The 18599-nt window shown below is 36.7% G+C and overlaps 1 non-coding gene across 1 annotated transcript; it reads left to right on the top strand.

Annotated features, from left to right (window-relative positions):
• Positions 1-8194: 8194 nt before the first annotated feature.
• On the top strand, positions 8195-8266 carry Trnae-uuc. The gene has a single exon. It is a non-coding gene; the product is annotated as a tRNA-Glu (tRNA).
• The last annotated feature ends 10333 nt before the right edge of the window (positions 8267-18599 follow it).

Below are 18599 nucleotides of genomic sequence, written 5' to 3' on the forward strand. Positions count from 1 at the left end.
TTGCAGAGACAGCCCGCCGAAACTGTTTTCGCGCTGTATGGGAAAAGAGGGGCGGGGCGCGGGCGCGGTGCATGCCGGGAGAAATAGTGGGGGGAGGGAGAAAGAGAGAGAGAGGGGAGGAGGTAGGTGATTGCATGGAGAGAGAGAGAGAGAGAGAGGGAGGGGGTCTGTCGTAAGGGTACGTGGAGTGAGTATTTTCGGAGAGGGGGTCGGAGAACACTGCTGGAAAAGTAGGGGAAGGACTCCAGCCTTGCAGGGGGGGGAGGGGCGCCAATACGGCGCTAAGGACGAGAATGAAGAGTGCTTAGGAGAGAAAGGGAGATAGAGAGGGTTAAAAGGTCCGACCTAAGGATGTGAGTTCATATCGGATCGGATATCGATCGATACATTTCCGTCGATACGTTTCACTCATTTACTTTTGCTCATTAGGAAAATAGCTAAAAGGTCCGATGGGAGGATGGCAGTTCATATGGGATCGGATATAGATCGATATTTTTTCGTCGATACGTTTAAAGTATTTACTTCCGCTACTTAGGAGAGAGAGAGAAAAAAGGAGATGGATAAAGAAGGTTAAAAGGTCCGTCCGAACGGAGGATCTGAGTTCATAATGGATATCGATCGATATTTTTTCGTCGATACATTTCACTTATTTACTTCCGCTCCTCCCCTTCCCTTGCCCATCATATTTCTTAGATATGTCGACGGGAGAAGTTTATGCTTCCAAAAGACAAACAAAACCCTGCCGTAAACAAAAGAACGTAATAATGGGTTCCACATACGCAGACAGGCAGCAGAGTGTGTGGTAAGGTCCGCAAAGCCCTCAAAGTAAACAAAATTGGCCCTCGATGCGACGTGACATTGCAATAACCGAAAGCTGGGGAAAATAATGAATCCACAAAAAATAATTCCGATATATTTATTGCAGAAAACTTGAAAAGGTAATAAAACAAAAGCCTTAAAAATATTTAAATGCATATCCATCCATCCTTCCACAAATTCCTCGATATGTTTCACAAATTAACTTACACTCCTCTGGTTTGCTTCGTCTCCATAAAGGTGAAGACGGTTGATCCTTCAAAGTTCAAAAGAACTAATCCCTATAGTTAACAAATGAGTGTATCAACAGGCTACTCAGAAGCTTAACGTATAGATTATATAGTAAGGCGCTCAAAGTAAAGTTGTCGCATTTACAGCCCTAAAAAACACTCGATTCCGCCGCGCAGTTAAGAAAAGAAATTCTTCTAGTCTGCTACATAAGGCGTTTGAGGAGTGAAGAAAAAAGAATGACGAGTGCAAGGAAAATTCACGCGGTTTATGATTCCATACTCTGCATATGTGGCAAAGCAATATCCGAAAGTTCTCAGGAATTAGGTAATAAATTAATAAACATTAAAGAAAACAGCAAAATTATAACCATGACCCAAACTGTGTTCCTTAAACTAAGATTTCTTACAAACCTAAATATGTTACTTAATTAAGTTATCAAACAACTATTGAAAATTGATGATTGATTTTTCTCAAAACCTTACTAAGAGAAGTTAAATCAAACGAAAATACTTCTACTACAATTTACTACAGCTGTTTCAGTAACAAAACGAATAGCGCGTGGGTTAGCTGGTTAATAAAAAAGTCACCTATGGATGAAAATTATGAGAAGCAAATGGAAATTTCACAAAAATATTCTGGAGGTTTTAAAAAAATAATTATCGAATAATTACCCACTAGAGGTAACGAAGGTTTAGGTAACGAGGTGGAGATTCACTTACATTCTCTAATTCACACTTGGGCAGCATGCTTCCAGAACGCGTTTTCCCGGGAAAAAGCAAAACTAGCTGTTGAAAAAGTTGAACTTTAAACACTCACGTTCTTAAATTTCTCCAATGTGACTTATTAATTTACTTCCTATATTTTCCCTTATCTTGACTTATTTTTTATCAAATGTGACGGAGTCAAATTATCCCTCAAAAACAGTAGATCCCGCCGTTAATAAAATAAATTCTTCTAGACAGCGATAGCGAGGTATATTCACGTCGTTTTTATTTTCATACTAATTTTCGCCGAACGCGGCATGATCTTTACCCTTTTCCCTGTTTCCATGGAGAAGCTTCCTTGAACGTAAATTACTGCAACATAGTATTATCGCCGGTAATCGTAGCACCCGCATTCAGGGAAGTATCACCGCAAATTTATAAAAAATGGGTTCCATTTATGAAGATGGCTACTGCTAAAGTAAATTCTTTAAGTAAAATTGTATTAATGGAAGTGTGTAAGTAAAAACTAGATTCCACTATTTTTGCATTTATTTCTTCCCCATTCTGACGGGATGAGTTTATCCCTCCGAATGACAAAACCGTACCCTAAACAAAAGAGCGTGTAATTTTAAGGTTTCAATAAGCCACCCTCACATTTCACATTTGGCCATCAGGAGGCACGCATAATGTAGCACCCGAATATGTTAAAGAGAGAAACGTTTTTCGCAATCTAGGAAGTTAAGTTGAAAATTTTCAAGCTTTCAATTTGCAAAATGCCTGCCAGGCTGGAAAAAAATTATTGGATTCATCGCCAAAAAAACACATATGAATCAAATATTGTTAGCTTGTTTAATCAAACATGGAGAAACTATCTATTAGCGGAGACAAGTAAAAATGCCAATTTTTAAAATGCGCTGGAGTATAACCGGTTCTTCGGAGATAAACTGTAAGACTATAATGTGTAGGAAATATTACTTTCTTTCATTTTTACTGAAAAAAGTTGTTAAGTTCCGAATTATAAATATAAAGCGAAAACAATTGACAATTTTTGGCCTTTTTTGTCATTTATGGTAATCTTGCGCCTCAAGAAGTTGTTGTTATTGAAGAACAAACCTCGGATTCGAATTCAGCAGACCAAAATACATACAGGACAGAGAAATCAATAATACCTCAAAACTTTCTCATGAAAATTACATCTTCACTGCACAAATAAGCCAACTAAATAGGTAGTTAGGTTCCAAGAGCAAACATTGAAAGTGAACTCGCCTTGGCATCGCAATAACAGCAAATACAACGACGAAACCACGAGACATCGAAATAAATCAAATATTTTGAAGCAAAAATATTAAGTATATCTAACCATTAAAAAAGTTAACTTCAAATATTCACGTTCCAAAATTCCCCAATAGGATTCACTATTTCACTTTCTATTTTTTTCCTCCTACCTTTGATCATTGTTTTCCTCAGTGCAACAGAGCTAACTTATCGTTCAATAACGCTAGATCCCGCCGGTGATAAATTTAATTCATACACGTTTCTGCATAAGCCATCAATTTCCTTACTTCACTCTGTAGTAATCTGTAGTGAAGTAAGGAAAATGACACCGAGAGCAAGGAAAAATAATCCATTTTTTTGATGATTCGTCTCAGTTTTAATTTTATCTTAAACTTTGGGCGTATTTCACCTGGGTTGTGCTAAATGCAAAGAAATATTTTGTTGATGCTTCAAAATAATCATGTTCATTGATCCCGGAGACTTCACGTAACTGTACCACCAGCTACTCAAAGAATCGGAACTCGAATGAGGTCTTAGCAAATATTCACAGAAGATTTAAAAGAGAATATTTCCTACAAAATTCACAAACTCTTGATTTACTTTGTGGTATTCCATTTGTAAGTTTTCCTGGATATCAAACAATTACTTATACCACTTATTTTTTATAAGAGCGATACCCGGGTTTCAATGAATTATCATCATCTTCAGGCGCTAATTATGATAATAATTTAGAATATTTCCTGCCTAAATCGCTGAAGTTTGAGTGAATATTAAATAAGTAAGGCAGTCTATACATCTAAACCTTTTCAATCCGTTCTATCTCACGACGGAGCCTATGGTCAAGTGATGGAAACATTGCATGTCAACGGTGTTTATGTATCGCACAGCGTAACAGAATAACTTCATTCATTTTTCCTCGACAAAACAGACATTACTACCCCCACAACGTTCTGCCTCGTCTGAGGACTGCATGACGTCAATCAATAGCTCCCGTCGAAGCATTGCAGTTACGTAAGTACCGACTCCAATTGATCTTTTTTCCTACTGGTGCTGCGAACCGAAGGAGGCAGCTCTCTGGCGATTGAATCGTTGAATGTCATCATAGCGCTTTCTCCGACTACCGACGGAGGTCGGACTTCAATCGAAGGCGAGCCATGGGAACGGAGGTAATCGGAGGAAACGTAGATTTTCGAAGGATAGGGAGGTTATCGGAGCGGTGAGGCAAACATTCAAAGGGAGTGAATAGAGGAGGCCATCCTGAAGAAGGCCGATTTCTGTTGCCACTTCTGTCGCATTTTAATCTATTTCTAAAAAATTCCGCGGCGCGGTGATGAATGCAATGCGATCCGCTTTTTCCCAATACTTTTCATTGTTATGTTTGTCAATGCGAGGAATAGCTTTGAAAAGTAATGAATTTGATATATAACATCATCATGTGTATAATGAATTTCATCGAAAATTTATTCATTTGATAGATCTTATCATCAAGTATATAATTTTGGTCATCACCCCTAATTATACATTTCCCCGTGAAACTCGGATCAATTTTTTCATCAGCGACGCTTGTGGCAACTTTTGTAAACTCATTTAAATGCTCGGTGAATGACAACACATTCAGAGGCAACTTGAGGTTCCTCTTTTGAAATATTCGTGCAAACATGACTGCCTGCTTCCAAGATCGTGCTATTATATTGTTGCGTCGTGTTTTCAGCGAACTTGAAATGGACAAAAATGGAATAATTTCCGATTGTGTTCATGAGAAAATTAAAATGAATATTTTTAAGCAAGTTTAAATGTAAAAATCTCAATGAATACATTCAAAAATTACAGCCAAATTTAAACTCATCGTTTACTTTTTCACATTTTCCACTATTATATGTATTTGTCTTTATTTTTGTTGAAATTCTTTTCCAGTCTACCACAGTCTACACTGGCATGAGGTAACAACCGTAAGCACAGCAAACAAAGTACTGCTACATTACAGCCACTGCCAATACTAATGATTTATTTATAAAAAAAGTTATTACTACGTTTAACGTCATCCCTTACGTTAAGAACTGAATACATTTTAGCCTATGTGCTATAATTAATTAATGGTTTTCATGTACTTTATGGTCCATTGTCGATGTGGTAAGAAAAAAGGACGTTTCGAAATTCCTATAACCAGCTTCAGCTGGGGTTTCCTTGGCGGTTATTAGGGCTACGCCGACGCCGGATTTCTATCCAAGCTATTACCAAACCCTATTTCACGTTAATATATTGATGCGCCCTATTATCAGAGAAATCTAAATGAACATGAAGTATTTTGATGCTCATATGGTAGAATATATTCAGGAAAAAGATAAAATAAACATTTAAAAGGGGAAAATTTCTCAAATTTACCTTTTAATACCTTCAAAGTGCACATCGAAGTTGGACTCCATTCCTTAGTTTTCCTGATTTCCTACTAATTCAGTCTTTATATGTATTATCTATAGTTCCTTTTCATTCTCAACTTAATCTTAGTCTAAACTTGATCCATATAAGAAGGTCTACACAGGCGCAGGTCGGCGATCGTAACCATCCCTAACAAATATAACTGCCTCGTGGCAACCACCACTAATATTTATATTTTATAAAAACTTATTACTCCTCCTAAAATCTCCGTTTTACATTCAATGTGCAATAAAAACAAAATCGACAATTACCTCTAACATCAAATTTGTGGAATTACAAATACTTGTGGAATTAACTTTTCAGGTAGCATCAGACAATCACAATTTAAAAGGCATCGTTATTCTTTCATCGTTATTCACTCAATTGTCATCGCACCTTCACCTGTTAAGAGAGTACTGTCTCCTTTCCTGCGTGCGCAGGTCTAAGATTATTTCAACACTTCTCTAAAAGTTGGTAACATCGATTTGTTTAACGCCGACGAGGCGCCAAATAAGGGACAAGTCGTCTCACTACGCATCGCTTTTTACCTTCTACCATCTTCTGATTTATATTATCAAAGATAAACGACCTCCTAGCAGCATGCGCGGGATGAATTTTGCTGTATTACAGGCGTGGGAGGGGGAGAAGCGAGCGTGGAGGGGAAGGGATCGGCCTGCGGCTCTGGTATCCGCGACGCTGCGTGGGCGTTGGAATATTTTCTTCGCGGACGCGGACTCAAATTAGGCATTTTGTGGCTAAACGGTGGAAGATACGTCAAAATGCACGAAATATTTGCCCTAGAAGGGCAGTAACTCGGCAAAATCTATAGGGAATGACCATAAAATATTGTATTTTTCGAATTTTGACCCTCCCCCCCTAAATTGCATTTGAGCGAGGGTCAGGGGTTCACGTACAGGTCTCAAATTTTTCAGGCCTTATTTTTGATCGGTCCCACAACTTTTTTTCATTGGGCCAGATGGATTTGAAAAAAATCGATTTTTGCGATCCGCCCTAGTGTACAGCACGACCGGTCAACGCAATCTCATTTACACGGACGAAACAAATAAATCCAAGGATCCAAGCGTGATGGAGTAGAATTTTTCCATGTTGCAGTATGGGTGGCATTGAAACGTAATGAATTTGATAGATCAGATCATCATGTGTATAAAGAATAACAAGGAAAAGTTATGCATTTCATATATCGTATCATCATGTATATGTATTTCGGTTAACACCCCTAATTATGCAATACCTATTTCCCCGTGAAACTCGGACCACTTTTTTCTGCACGGCAAGGCACTACGTCACAACTAATACCTATCAGCGCCGCAGAAATATATAACCCCTAAATAAAGTAAAATTCGAATAAAAGTGATGCGATGCGAACAAAAAAGTAACAGAAAACGTCAAACAGCTTTCAGACTGAGCGCTGCTGGAAACTCGGAGACTTCATGCGAGGGCTAGATTGCTGAAGCAATTTAAACCAGATAAATATCAGAGAGTCACGAAAAAAAATTATCTTAGAACCGCAGTATATCTTCAGAACTAAATGATAAAATTCAGAAAGGTATTTTACGAACGGATAAGACTAAGAATTCATTTTCTCTGTTGCATTAAATGGATAAAATATTAGTCCGCCTTACCAATGCATGAGGAAATTATTTAGCAACTATTCAGGTAACAAACACGTCCCACCATACAGCTTTGGACGTGGCTATAATAGCCGATTGCAGATTTATAATTCACAGCCGTTGTTGAGAAAATCGTATCACTGAGTATTCAGCGATATGTATTGATAAGTTTTTCAATAAATACGGGTTATGGCTTGAAGGAGTCATGGCAAAAAGATTTCTAATTCAAAAGTAGATTATAAGATTTAAAACATACATTATACGCCAGAGATATATTTTGAGCCCGACGATGAAAATTTTAGCGACTAAGCTAAAGATCACCAGCCTAAAATAACCACTGTAGTCCTTCCTATCGATCTCACTGTGTTACAGCAAATGTAAAATGATACAATTCATTATAGAGAGTACTGACTTAAAATTACTTAACCTAACCTCGGATCGATTTTTTCCACCCCAATGTAACCTATATATGTGAAGAGTCATTCCTGAGACAAAGGGCTTCCTTAAATCTTCGCGAATTCTCAATTTTATATCAATCAATTACTATTGTTATCAATGCGTCATTAGCTGTTCTGAATGGCACTCTGAGAGCATAGATATTATTATTGCGTTTGTAAAAAGAGAAAAAAAGAAAAACCATATAGCCTCGAGTACAGAAATACACCAATGCATCATAATACTTCAAGGTATTTCTTACATCAAAAGTGGAAAGGTGCTCCGACGCTGGATAAATCACTTTAATAATAATTCACAGGTTAAGGACGTGAAGATTATTGCAGGCAGATTATAATCGGCCGGCTACTCTCTCAGCCCTCCATTGAAATCGAGATATGAATCATTTCATTTATTCCCTATTAAAAAATAAGTTCATATTCAATAGACTACATGCTTCCTAACACCTGTATAGTTAACAATCAAATTATTTTCAAAAGTATTTAATTCTGCTGAAGCTCGTTCACATTTTAATGTTATTCTACTATGATTTCTTTTGAAATGCACGACAATAATTTTACACGATCTTACTGGCCAAGTAGCGTAAAATTGAAAACAGCACTCGTATGTTATAAAAAAAAGATAAAGCTATTAAATGTTACTTGCTAAATGAATACCATCGATACCATATCCCATGTGGTCTAGTGGCTAGGATATCTGGCTTTCACCCAGAAGGCCCGGGTTCGATTCCCGGCATGGGAAATTTTTTGCCGGACTCGATACCGGTGGGGTCAAGTCTTCATCTAAACGCAAACCGAAGGTCGCGGGTTCGAGTCCCGCCTGGGTAAGATTCTCCAGCCGCAAAAGCTTTAGATGTACTGTTTTAAGCTAAATAGAGAGAATGTTTTCTAATAAAAGCATCATCCCAAACTACAGCAGTTTAAATTTAATAACCCTTTCATTCAGAAATTATTGATAAAAAGACAACCATTCGTAGGCCTGAACTGTTCAGGCTTGGGTAGAAAAATATTTACAAATATAAGTTCTCTAAGTAGTAGACTTTCAATACCGCACTCAATACACGGCTGGAGTTGAAAAAGCGTGATTGTATTAACGATATCGAATAAATAATTTCGCTTATACTACTTAAAATATCGGTATATAATGTCAACTTAATTGCCATAGAAACCAAAGGAGATTTTTTATTTGCCAGGTTTCTTGCATACAACATAGCCATAAATATTTCCATGGCTTTTCGATTGGTCTTCATTCTAACTTTAACCAATGACGTCTCGAAGTACCCAACTATGATCCTAAATCAGAAATTTCAGGAAACGATACCTGTAATTAAAAAGCAATCAAAAAATTCCATAAGTCAAGCGTGAGAATTGCTAATTTATAATGCGTAATCATTCATTCCTCGCCCAAAAGTAACTTCCTTATTCCTAGTACTGATCGAAACTGAAATAACTTATCTAGATGCATTCGTTCCACGACGAATTTCTTATTAAAAGAAAATAGTGCACTCAAGTATACCACCAATTTAAATTAAAATTGAATGTAAATGAAAAACGATGCATGCCGATGAATAATCTTTTAGCGATTCTTTAATGGAGGAAACTGTTATATATGGCACTATTTCAAATTGATTCCTTTCCAAATAATGAATACCGTACACAAATACATTTCTACGGATATGACTTCACTGTTCTTCGCATCTTAGATTATATTATTCTTAAATAAATATTTCACAGGATACAAATCATTATTCTTCACCAAGATTCGAACTAGAGTTCTATAATTCATTCAAATACTCTAATGAATTTACAGTAAATGAGGCATTACTAATTAGCGGCAAAGGTGATGGCCAATTATTTCTCCCCATGAAATTTTTTCTTAAAATTTGATCACACTTGTGAAGATGAGCATGAGAAGACAATAGGGAGAAGATTGTGGAGACACCACACTTTTCCTTGGGAGGGGATTTTCACAGTTCGTAAAAAGTGAAAAGAACATTAGTGATACAATTGCAATGGTCAGATAGGTATTAATTAAAAAACGAAAATAATTTTGAGGCAAATTGAATATTTAAATCGGGAAAATTACTCGTTAGAATCATATTACTCTAAGATACTAATCACCCTTACACGTAAGAGTAATTTTCTAAGTGTATGAACGCGTGAATGAATACAAAAATACTCCGTGTAGCCACCCAACTTATGCGAACGAATGAACAGAAAATAAAACCTGTTCTAATTTGGTCCATGTATTCGTGCGTGTTACCTTCCGGTCCAGCAAAATCGTTCCCACATTCACATATTAACTCCTTCGTGTTAATGCACCGTGAAACTAAGACATCGTAAGACACAGATGACATTGATAAGGGACATAAAATAGATTGAGGCATTGGATATAAGGACGTGAAGAAAAATGCTGATTATCCATTGGGTGGACAGAGTGAAAAACAATGAATTGTTGGCCAGAGTAAGAAAAGAAAGAAGACTAATGAGGACAGCAAAAAAAGGAAACTGAACTGGCTGGGGCATTTATTATGCGTAGAGTGTATTTCGAGGGTGCTGTAGAAGGAGTGGTGGAAGGAAAGAGTAAATAATGTATAAAATCACCTACGATTTATAGTATGAGACCGGCTACGAAGGGATGAAAACAGAGCTATCTATCTATCTGGTAAACGGTCGATCCAGTTCAGTGTGAAATTGGACTTCCATAAAGTAACACAGCCTTGAGGATGGGAGACAAGTCGTCTCCCGAAACGTCGGCTTGTATAAAAGCATTAACCTGGCTGAAAACCCGAGAAATATTCGTCAGAAGTATTCACCAGGAAAAATTTAAACCGTTTACTATCTGGAGGAGTGTCTACTGAGGACTGCTAAACAGCAGACAACCATATAATGAAAACGGCTTCTCCCAGATTCGAACTCGGTACACTTGCATGTGAAGCCTAACGTTCAACCAACTGGATTATAATGCATAATTAATCACCCGCATCTACTTACGGAATTAAAATCACGGATGTGGACGAAATTACCAGAAGCGCCCTTAATGACCCCTGAAGTTCGAAACGCTGACGTCGCAGATATGAAGAGGCAAATTTAAGCATGCTTCGATTTTCGTTCCACGAACGCGAGGCTTTCTCTCAATTTCAATCGGATTAGAGCTGCAGCGAAAAGTTATATGAGCGATTCACCTCTTGGACCGCTCTGATGAAAATTTTACGGTAGGTTTATCACTAACTTATGAGGGATATTAAACTTCAACATATACAAGATATAGATGTATAGGAGTAATGTAATTTAACCTTATTCACGATATGGATTAATAAAAGGAAAGAATAAAAAATGAAGAGAAAAAATTGCAATAATTTCAGCCACCTCAGGGTTCAAACCAACCCTCTATTTTTGATTTCTCTGACTTTTTCCTGATTTACAGTCCGAATTATTAATAAATATCCATGGCTTTATATCAATCGCAGAGCACGTAAGTAAGGGTGTAGTGGTAATACGCATCAAAATAAATTGTAAAATTGTTTATCTCGGACTGTATCAAAATTCAGTATATGTTGAAAAACAAAACAAAAATTCAAATCTAGGCAGTCATTATTAAATAATCTGTGATTATAAATCCTCTATTTGCCTCCCACAACTACCAGAGGCAATGACGATAAATTCAAAAGGTATTTAAGTTAAAGGTAACATCTTCGAGAAAAAATTTCATTCATGCCAATTTTCGGTACAATAAAATGCTGTTTTTTTACTCTAGTGTTATTTTTTTAATTTTTAACGATGCGATTGATTTTGATTTTTTTTTCATGATTTTGATATTTTGATGCATGATTTAAATTTTGAATCATCAACTACCTAAAAGTCGATATTTTCGCTCGTGGCACTTTTCGGTTGAGAAGCAAAAACCGATTATATCGGCCCGCGGCACTAAGAGGGTCAAAAGTCACAAAAGTCATCACACAATAAATATTTTTCCCGGCTTGCCGTTATCGCAGCAGCCTGTTCATTGTTTGTAGATATTTCCGCGGCCTTCCCTGCTGCTGGCTATTGAATCAGCCAATTTTTTTGCGGATAACCTCGTCTTTGCCTTGATCTATCTCTTTTTCTGAACGCAAACAAAACCACCCACCTCGCTGCCCGAAATGCTCCGTGTTCAACGACTATTGTCACCTTTGCATTGCGACTCATGAGTTTTTCCCTGACCCTTACGTAACGTAACCATATTTCCCTGACCGGTACACACCCTGCGTCTGTAAAAATGTAGACAGTCACTGACGAACGCTGCTGTCTAGATGAAAACTTTACGGCGCTAGAAGAGGATGGAGAGGGAAAGGGAAAGTTGCGAAGTGTGCGTATCATTTTATTGAATTTCCCTCTTATCTCTATGATACAAGAGAATTTTTTCCTAAAAATGACTCATTACTGTAGAACACGGAGATATCTCTTCAAAATACTGAAAAAGAAATTTCATTTGCACCGCGTAATATGGAATACTGAAAAACAATGATAATATATACAATTTCAATCAATCATGGGCTTGACCGGGGAAACAGTAAGTGGGATTCAGAATTTTGATACGGATAATAATTTCAATGAATTCATGATTTCCAGTGAAGTCTATGACAGTAAATTCACAGATTTTCTGAACTAACCAAAAATAATGTACCACAATATTTCAAAATATTCCAGCCTTGTACGAATACCTCCATTTTCGGTCCTAAGGTTTCTTTGAATAAAGGGAATTTCTGAATAAACAAGGGTAAAATAACTGTAGGCATTCGGTACAAAATTAAAATTAGACACAATACGTGTAAGGATAAGCAATTCCCGATATGGTAGTTCTATTATTTAATGTCTAGCCTTCTTTTGAAGCATATTTAGAATTTCCTCTTTCAAATGCTGGAGGCACAAGTAAAGGTGAAAAAACGTACATTATACAAAGATATGTTTTTCAAATATCATATATCCAGTATTTGGTTCCACTGTACTGATATTTTCATTTAAAAGGCGGCATTATTTCAGTTTTATAAGATATAATATGCTACTCAAGCCTAATGATCACGCCTCATTTTTTTCATTATATTAACATGATAACACATCATATTTAAGGCTCCGGTCACAGAAATAAATACATTCAAGTTTAGCTAGACATATCCTCAATCAATTTACAGGAATTTCCATAAGAACTGGCAGAAATGTTACAATGTTTACGCTCAATATTCATAAAATATAGCTAACAAAGGTAAACTTTTTGACCGGCAATTTCTATTAAATAATAAGAGTAGGTTTGTAAATTTTGACGTAAATGCCACGAACGAAAATTCTGTGGAGGAAAAGATATTTGCTTTTCTTTTCTTACAAACTTTCCATATTTCACTGAAACTTACTAGAATACATAAATTCAATTTTCCTCTAGCCAACTTCTAAACATGACTATTAATAGACCGTGGGATCCAGTGTAACTTTCAGCTGAGCCGGAGTTAGAGATCATCCTGGCATTCAATCCCATCTCGAATGCGTGCGACGAACTAGTACTAGAGAGCGTATTATTTTGAAAATATAAATTCCAATGAAGAACATTTGGTAAGTAGCTACTGACGACAATAGTATGCCATGGATATTCGCCGAGTATTATCATGCCATTGAAATGAAATACAACTAGCCTGAAATTCTTAGGGATGAAGCAATACAACAAAAACTTCTAAATATGACGGTGGATCATCAAATACTTAATTTATTCGACTGAAGTCATATAAACTGTTTTCTTTCGTCCATTAAAAAAATCAAGGACCGAGAATTGAACCACGAACCTTTGACTGCGCTGTCTACGCTCTATTTATATATTTTATGAGATCCCCCATTAGCTGTGCTAGAACTACATCACATCTTTTCGATTGAAATTCAATAAAAATGAACCGTAAGACTCACTTAAAATAATATTTTCAGTGTAGGTTTTAAGAATGATGAAAGCCACTACTTCGAAAAAGGCCTTTTTAATAATAAAAAAAAATTTCTACCACCATTTCTACGAATTTCGATGCATTAGGTCGTCAAATAAATATATTTCGTAAACAAGTTTGATTGATACGAATTAAACCAATCACTTGATTGTTTAAAACACTTCTAACTCATTTGTGACCCCTGGTTACAAATTAGCAACTAAATTTTAAAAATACAAGCCAACTATTGTTTACAAAGGATAATAATTTTCATGGAAAAATTAATATTTATAAGAGGACGATACATTAATATTTATAAGAGGATGATACATGAATATGTTTCATCCTTTAACTTTTCACAAGTTTATTCTCGAGATGTTAGCTTTTCCCGACACATCTGGAGTAATTGAATCAACCAGCAATCAACGTAAAGTTTTATGAACCCATTAGCTACTGAGAAAATAGCTATTTTTTGGAGTGCGAAGCCAAACATACATTTTCTGTTATTTTCTGATCGCAAAAATAAAAACTATTAATATACGGCATATAAACACTTTTTTATGGACTATTCCTGAACCAATTACATGGAGGAAACCAATATCAGTAAGTAAAAATTAACTTCTACGATCTTTTCTATAATATATATTATTTAAATTCTCTCAGAGTAGCAGAACCTTAACACTACAGCTTTGTAACAGAAGCGGACAGACAACTACCACGATGACTTATTCAGTAAAGGGGATATAGCGGAAGTATGTCGAAACACAGCACCGCTTTCAAGGCAGATGGCTGAATTCACTCCATAGCCATCCATTAGTCCAATAAAATTACTACCACCACAACCCTTTAGCGAGCGTGGCTCCCTAAAAAATAGCGATCCTGCAAATGGGCAATATGTCACTGTCAAGCATTTCTTCATGCTTATTTTTTTCAGAATTTTTGAATCAACATCATGAGAAGTATTCCTTACAGCTATTCGTAATACATAGAGCTTCCTAAACTTTTTCAACAACAATAATAACAACTGCAATTCCCCAACTGCAATAAAAACAGCGGAGGTAAAATATACTTGCTGTAAAATTAGCACATTGATGCCAGAAGTAAATGGGATGATTTTCTAAAAGATACGGAAAAAATCCACATATTACAATCACCTACGATCTATAGCCAAGAATAAGATATGCGGTCCAGTAGTGAATTGACACTGCATTAAATTACATAAACATACCTTTTCAAAATTTAAATTTCACTTATTTAATGAAGCTAATTATTGATTAAAACTAAAAGAGGACTAAAGCCTCAAAGCTATCAATATATCTTCTCTCCTATCAAAATCAAGCTCGACATTTCCAATATAGAACCGCGGAATCAGGGAATTCGGAGTCAAAGGAATTAGTAAGGTGGTATATATTCGGGTAGGTCTACAATTCTTCCTCCGTGTAGCCAAAAATCAAGCATAGTTAAAGCCCCACTGATTCAGTCTCGGAGATGTGGCTTTATGCACTCAACTACGTGTAGTATTTGATGTCCAAAACCTATCCTATACCACGTAAAACTTAACTCTGACTGAATCCATCAACCATCCACGGAGAACAATAATGTCCAGGTACGTAGCATAATTGAGTTAGACTATCCGTCTGCAAGTCCAAAAGCACTATATACGTATAAACGAAACATCTTTAAATAAAATAATCGCATCAAAAAATGGATTGAACCCTTTATTACTAAAATATATGCCTTTGATAGAAAAATAGTTGAGTACGTATAGAATAGCCAAAAACTGAATATAATATGCGGGGTTTCAGGTAATTTGTAGGTATCTGAGACTACAGTGAAATGTCAATGAAGGAATTTTCCAGTAATTACTCTTAAGAATAACGTATGAGATTACAGAAAATAATTTGGTCAGATATATACACACACAATGCAATATAGTAAATAGCTGGTATTGATTGAAAAATTTTGTTACCTGTTGTTCATTTATTCATTCATATATCACTAAATTTTAAGTTTGAATTATCATATACATACGTGATATATTTCAAAAAGTTCTAACGATCTCGACAAACAACTACAATCGTACGAGCTCTGCAACAACTCAGCAGCTACGAAAGTCCTGGCGATAACGCCAGTGTTACAATTTGCTTCTCGTCTCTAATCTCTCCTCGTTAATATCCCAGTGTAGCTATAAATATGCTCAGTTGAAGAGTCTTATCTTCGGTGAGATATGTTCCAGGATTCCCATGGAGAATAACCCGTGAATAAAGCTACTGATAACACACGAGAGTTAAAACGGGAAGCTTCTTGTCCGAATCATCAAACGAAGCTGGAAATTGTACAGAAAACTTGGTTTTGTGAATTCACAAGATTAATCACTGAATGAGGCTTACGTCCATGCATTTCACTATCACAACGACACCCCCAAAGTGTCACAAAGAGTTAATTTGAACTTCGTGATAATTCGAAGTAGTTTTAAGTGTATAAATGTATGATGCATGCAAGATCAGTCACCTGACGATGTAACCAAGTTACGAAACCCGGGTCGTGCCCATAATTAAATAACAGTGAACCTTACAAAGTTTTATTTCCTTACTTCTAGACATAAAATGATACTATTTATTTAAAATAATTCATTAAATTATTAATCGATTGCCTTAAAGCTTTGCAATGTATTTCAGGAAAGAATAATTTTAAAAATCAGTTTCATATTCGTAAACTAATATCATTAAAAAATTTCCCCCTTTTTACTGGATATAATAAACAATTAATGGCTTATTTTAGCAAAATTTCCAATTTTTTTGGCAAAATATATTTTTTCTTTATATTTCAACATCATATTCGGAATAAGCGACCTCGAAAACTATTATATTCCAAATTTCAAACAGATTACATGATATTTAATAATTATGACCACCTTTTAAGCATTTGGCCCCACTGTGCGCCGGCCAGCGACCGTTTAATCTTGGTGTGGCAGTGTAGCAGAATACCTTGTTTTGGTGACCAGTTGACTTAGTATGTGTAAATTGTTTTAATGTAAGTAGGTCTAGTTGTAGTTGAGATAATCGAGTTACTGATTGTTAGTGTTTTAGTGTTAGTGATTTCTTTGTGTATTAGTTAGTCATAATGGTCTCTATATTGCCTTAAAAACTTACTATAATATACAAAATATTCGAAAATTTTGACCCCACCGGTGGAGAGTGCCCCTCCCAGAATTTGACTCATGAGCCTCCACTGTGGGGGGGGGGGGGGTTAGGTGCAACTAATACCGGGGTGTGTGGGGTATGGAATACCCACCAGGATAAGCGGTAGTTGCGAGATTAATAAATTGCGGAATTTTAAGGTAAACTGTTCAAAATGGTGAGTTTTACGGCTTTCTGAGGGATATTTTATTAATCCTTATCATATTCTATTAGTAATATCAATCCAATTAAGCAAAATGGATTAAACCTAACCATTTCTCTGAGCTCTGGGGGGGTTTTTAACCCCCAAACCCCCCCCCCCCCCCTTCCCCTCCCCGCTGCAACACTGGTCATGACGACCGATATGACGTCATATCCATTCCAGAAAACCTTTTCAGCGTGTCTTTTACGGAATTTCACATGGATTTGACTGTGTGAAACCACTGTAACACAAGATATAATAGAAGTAACAGGGAAAACAGCCACTTCACTTATCTTCAGCGTGAATGGCTTCCAATTGTACCGTATACTGCACATCCTCACGACTCCACCTCCAGGATTGACCAAGAATTCAGAATCCTACAAGGAAGAAGATAAAGCATTGTTTTTCGATTATTCTAACGGTAGAGGTAGATTTAAATTTTAGGTGCATAAGATTTAAATAAAGAAGATTTTGTGAATTATTTCGTTCAGTCACCCCGTAAAAATTGCACTTCACATTTCAATTCAAATTGTGCCTTTTATTCTATAGCATGCTTCGCTTTGCTTCATCACCCCGCTTCATCCAACAGGCGTCTAAGGTCATCACCGATTGGCTGACTTCAAAACGGCTAAATGATCTAATTCCTTGGGAGCACTATACAGTCCGTAGCTTCTCTTTCTCTCCGTTTAATTCACTTTCTTGACAATAAAAATGGATTGACCGAGCAAGTAATGAGGGAGTGCTAAGAAGAGTGGGTGAAAAGAGAAGTCTTCTAAAAACATTGGACACGGGAAACGGGACAACTTAGTTGGCAACATTACGAGGCATGATGGTCTGATGAACACAATCGTAGATGGACAGGTGGATGGGAAGAAGGGCAAGGGACGGCCCCGAATGAATAACATAGGACAGGTTATGGATGCAAAAGAGAAGAAATAAGTCACTATGGAAAGGCTAACAGGTATTAGAACGGAATTGAGAGCCGTGTCCAATCAATATTGGATTCCAAAGCACTGCAGGAACAAGTGACTTAGTATGCAGTCACGCGCACGAGAGCAGAGTTAAATACACCAACGGATGAAGTTCGCCATGAAAAAATGTTGTTGCCAAAAAAAAAGTTGACGTCACAAGTACGACCCTCGCCACATGTGCCACAGAGTGGACTTGTGACGTCAACATATTGTTCGGTAAAACCCATAGAGAAGTTTGGCCTGGTTGTGGAATCGGCTAACACACCTGACCAGCAATCTGGAGATCCGGGTTCGAATCCCGGCTAAGGCAAATATTTTTTCATGGCAAACTTCATCCGCTGGTGCATTCTCAATATTGGATTGTTGGCTTATGATGATAATGACTTCACTTTCTACATTGTCCCTCATATCCACATCTGGAGCGCCTCAAGAAATATTATTCCTGTGCGTCAATTTTTATTTCATAAAAATCCAAAGTTTCAATTCGATCGATAAGTTTGAATTTTTTTAAACTATTAGATGAAACATGAGAGAAAATACAAAAAAATTACACGTAAGCTTTAGTAAATACATTCCTGTGTATGGTAGTTAAGTACTAGGGGAATAGGTATTTTAGTTTGTTAGTGAGGCAGTCTTTTACTTAAAAGTAACACGGCTTTCAGCATTCGATCTTAACTCCACGTAGCTTTGAGAGAAGACGTAGTTTCGAAACGAAATCCATCTTGCCCGGAAACTGAACGGACTGAGGCGCCTGGCGAGAAATGAAATTTTCTCCGGCCTTCCG

The sequence above is a fragment of the Ischnura elegans genome, chromosome 6 (assembly GCF_921293095.1).
Source record: "Ischnura elegans chromosome 6, ioIscEleg1.1, whole genome shotgun sequence".
Classification (NCBI taxonomy): Eukaryota; Metazoa; Arthropoda; class Insecta; order Odonata; family Coenagrionidae; genus Ischnura; species Ischnura elegans.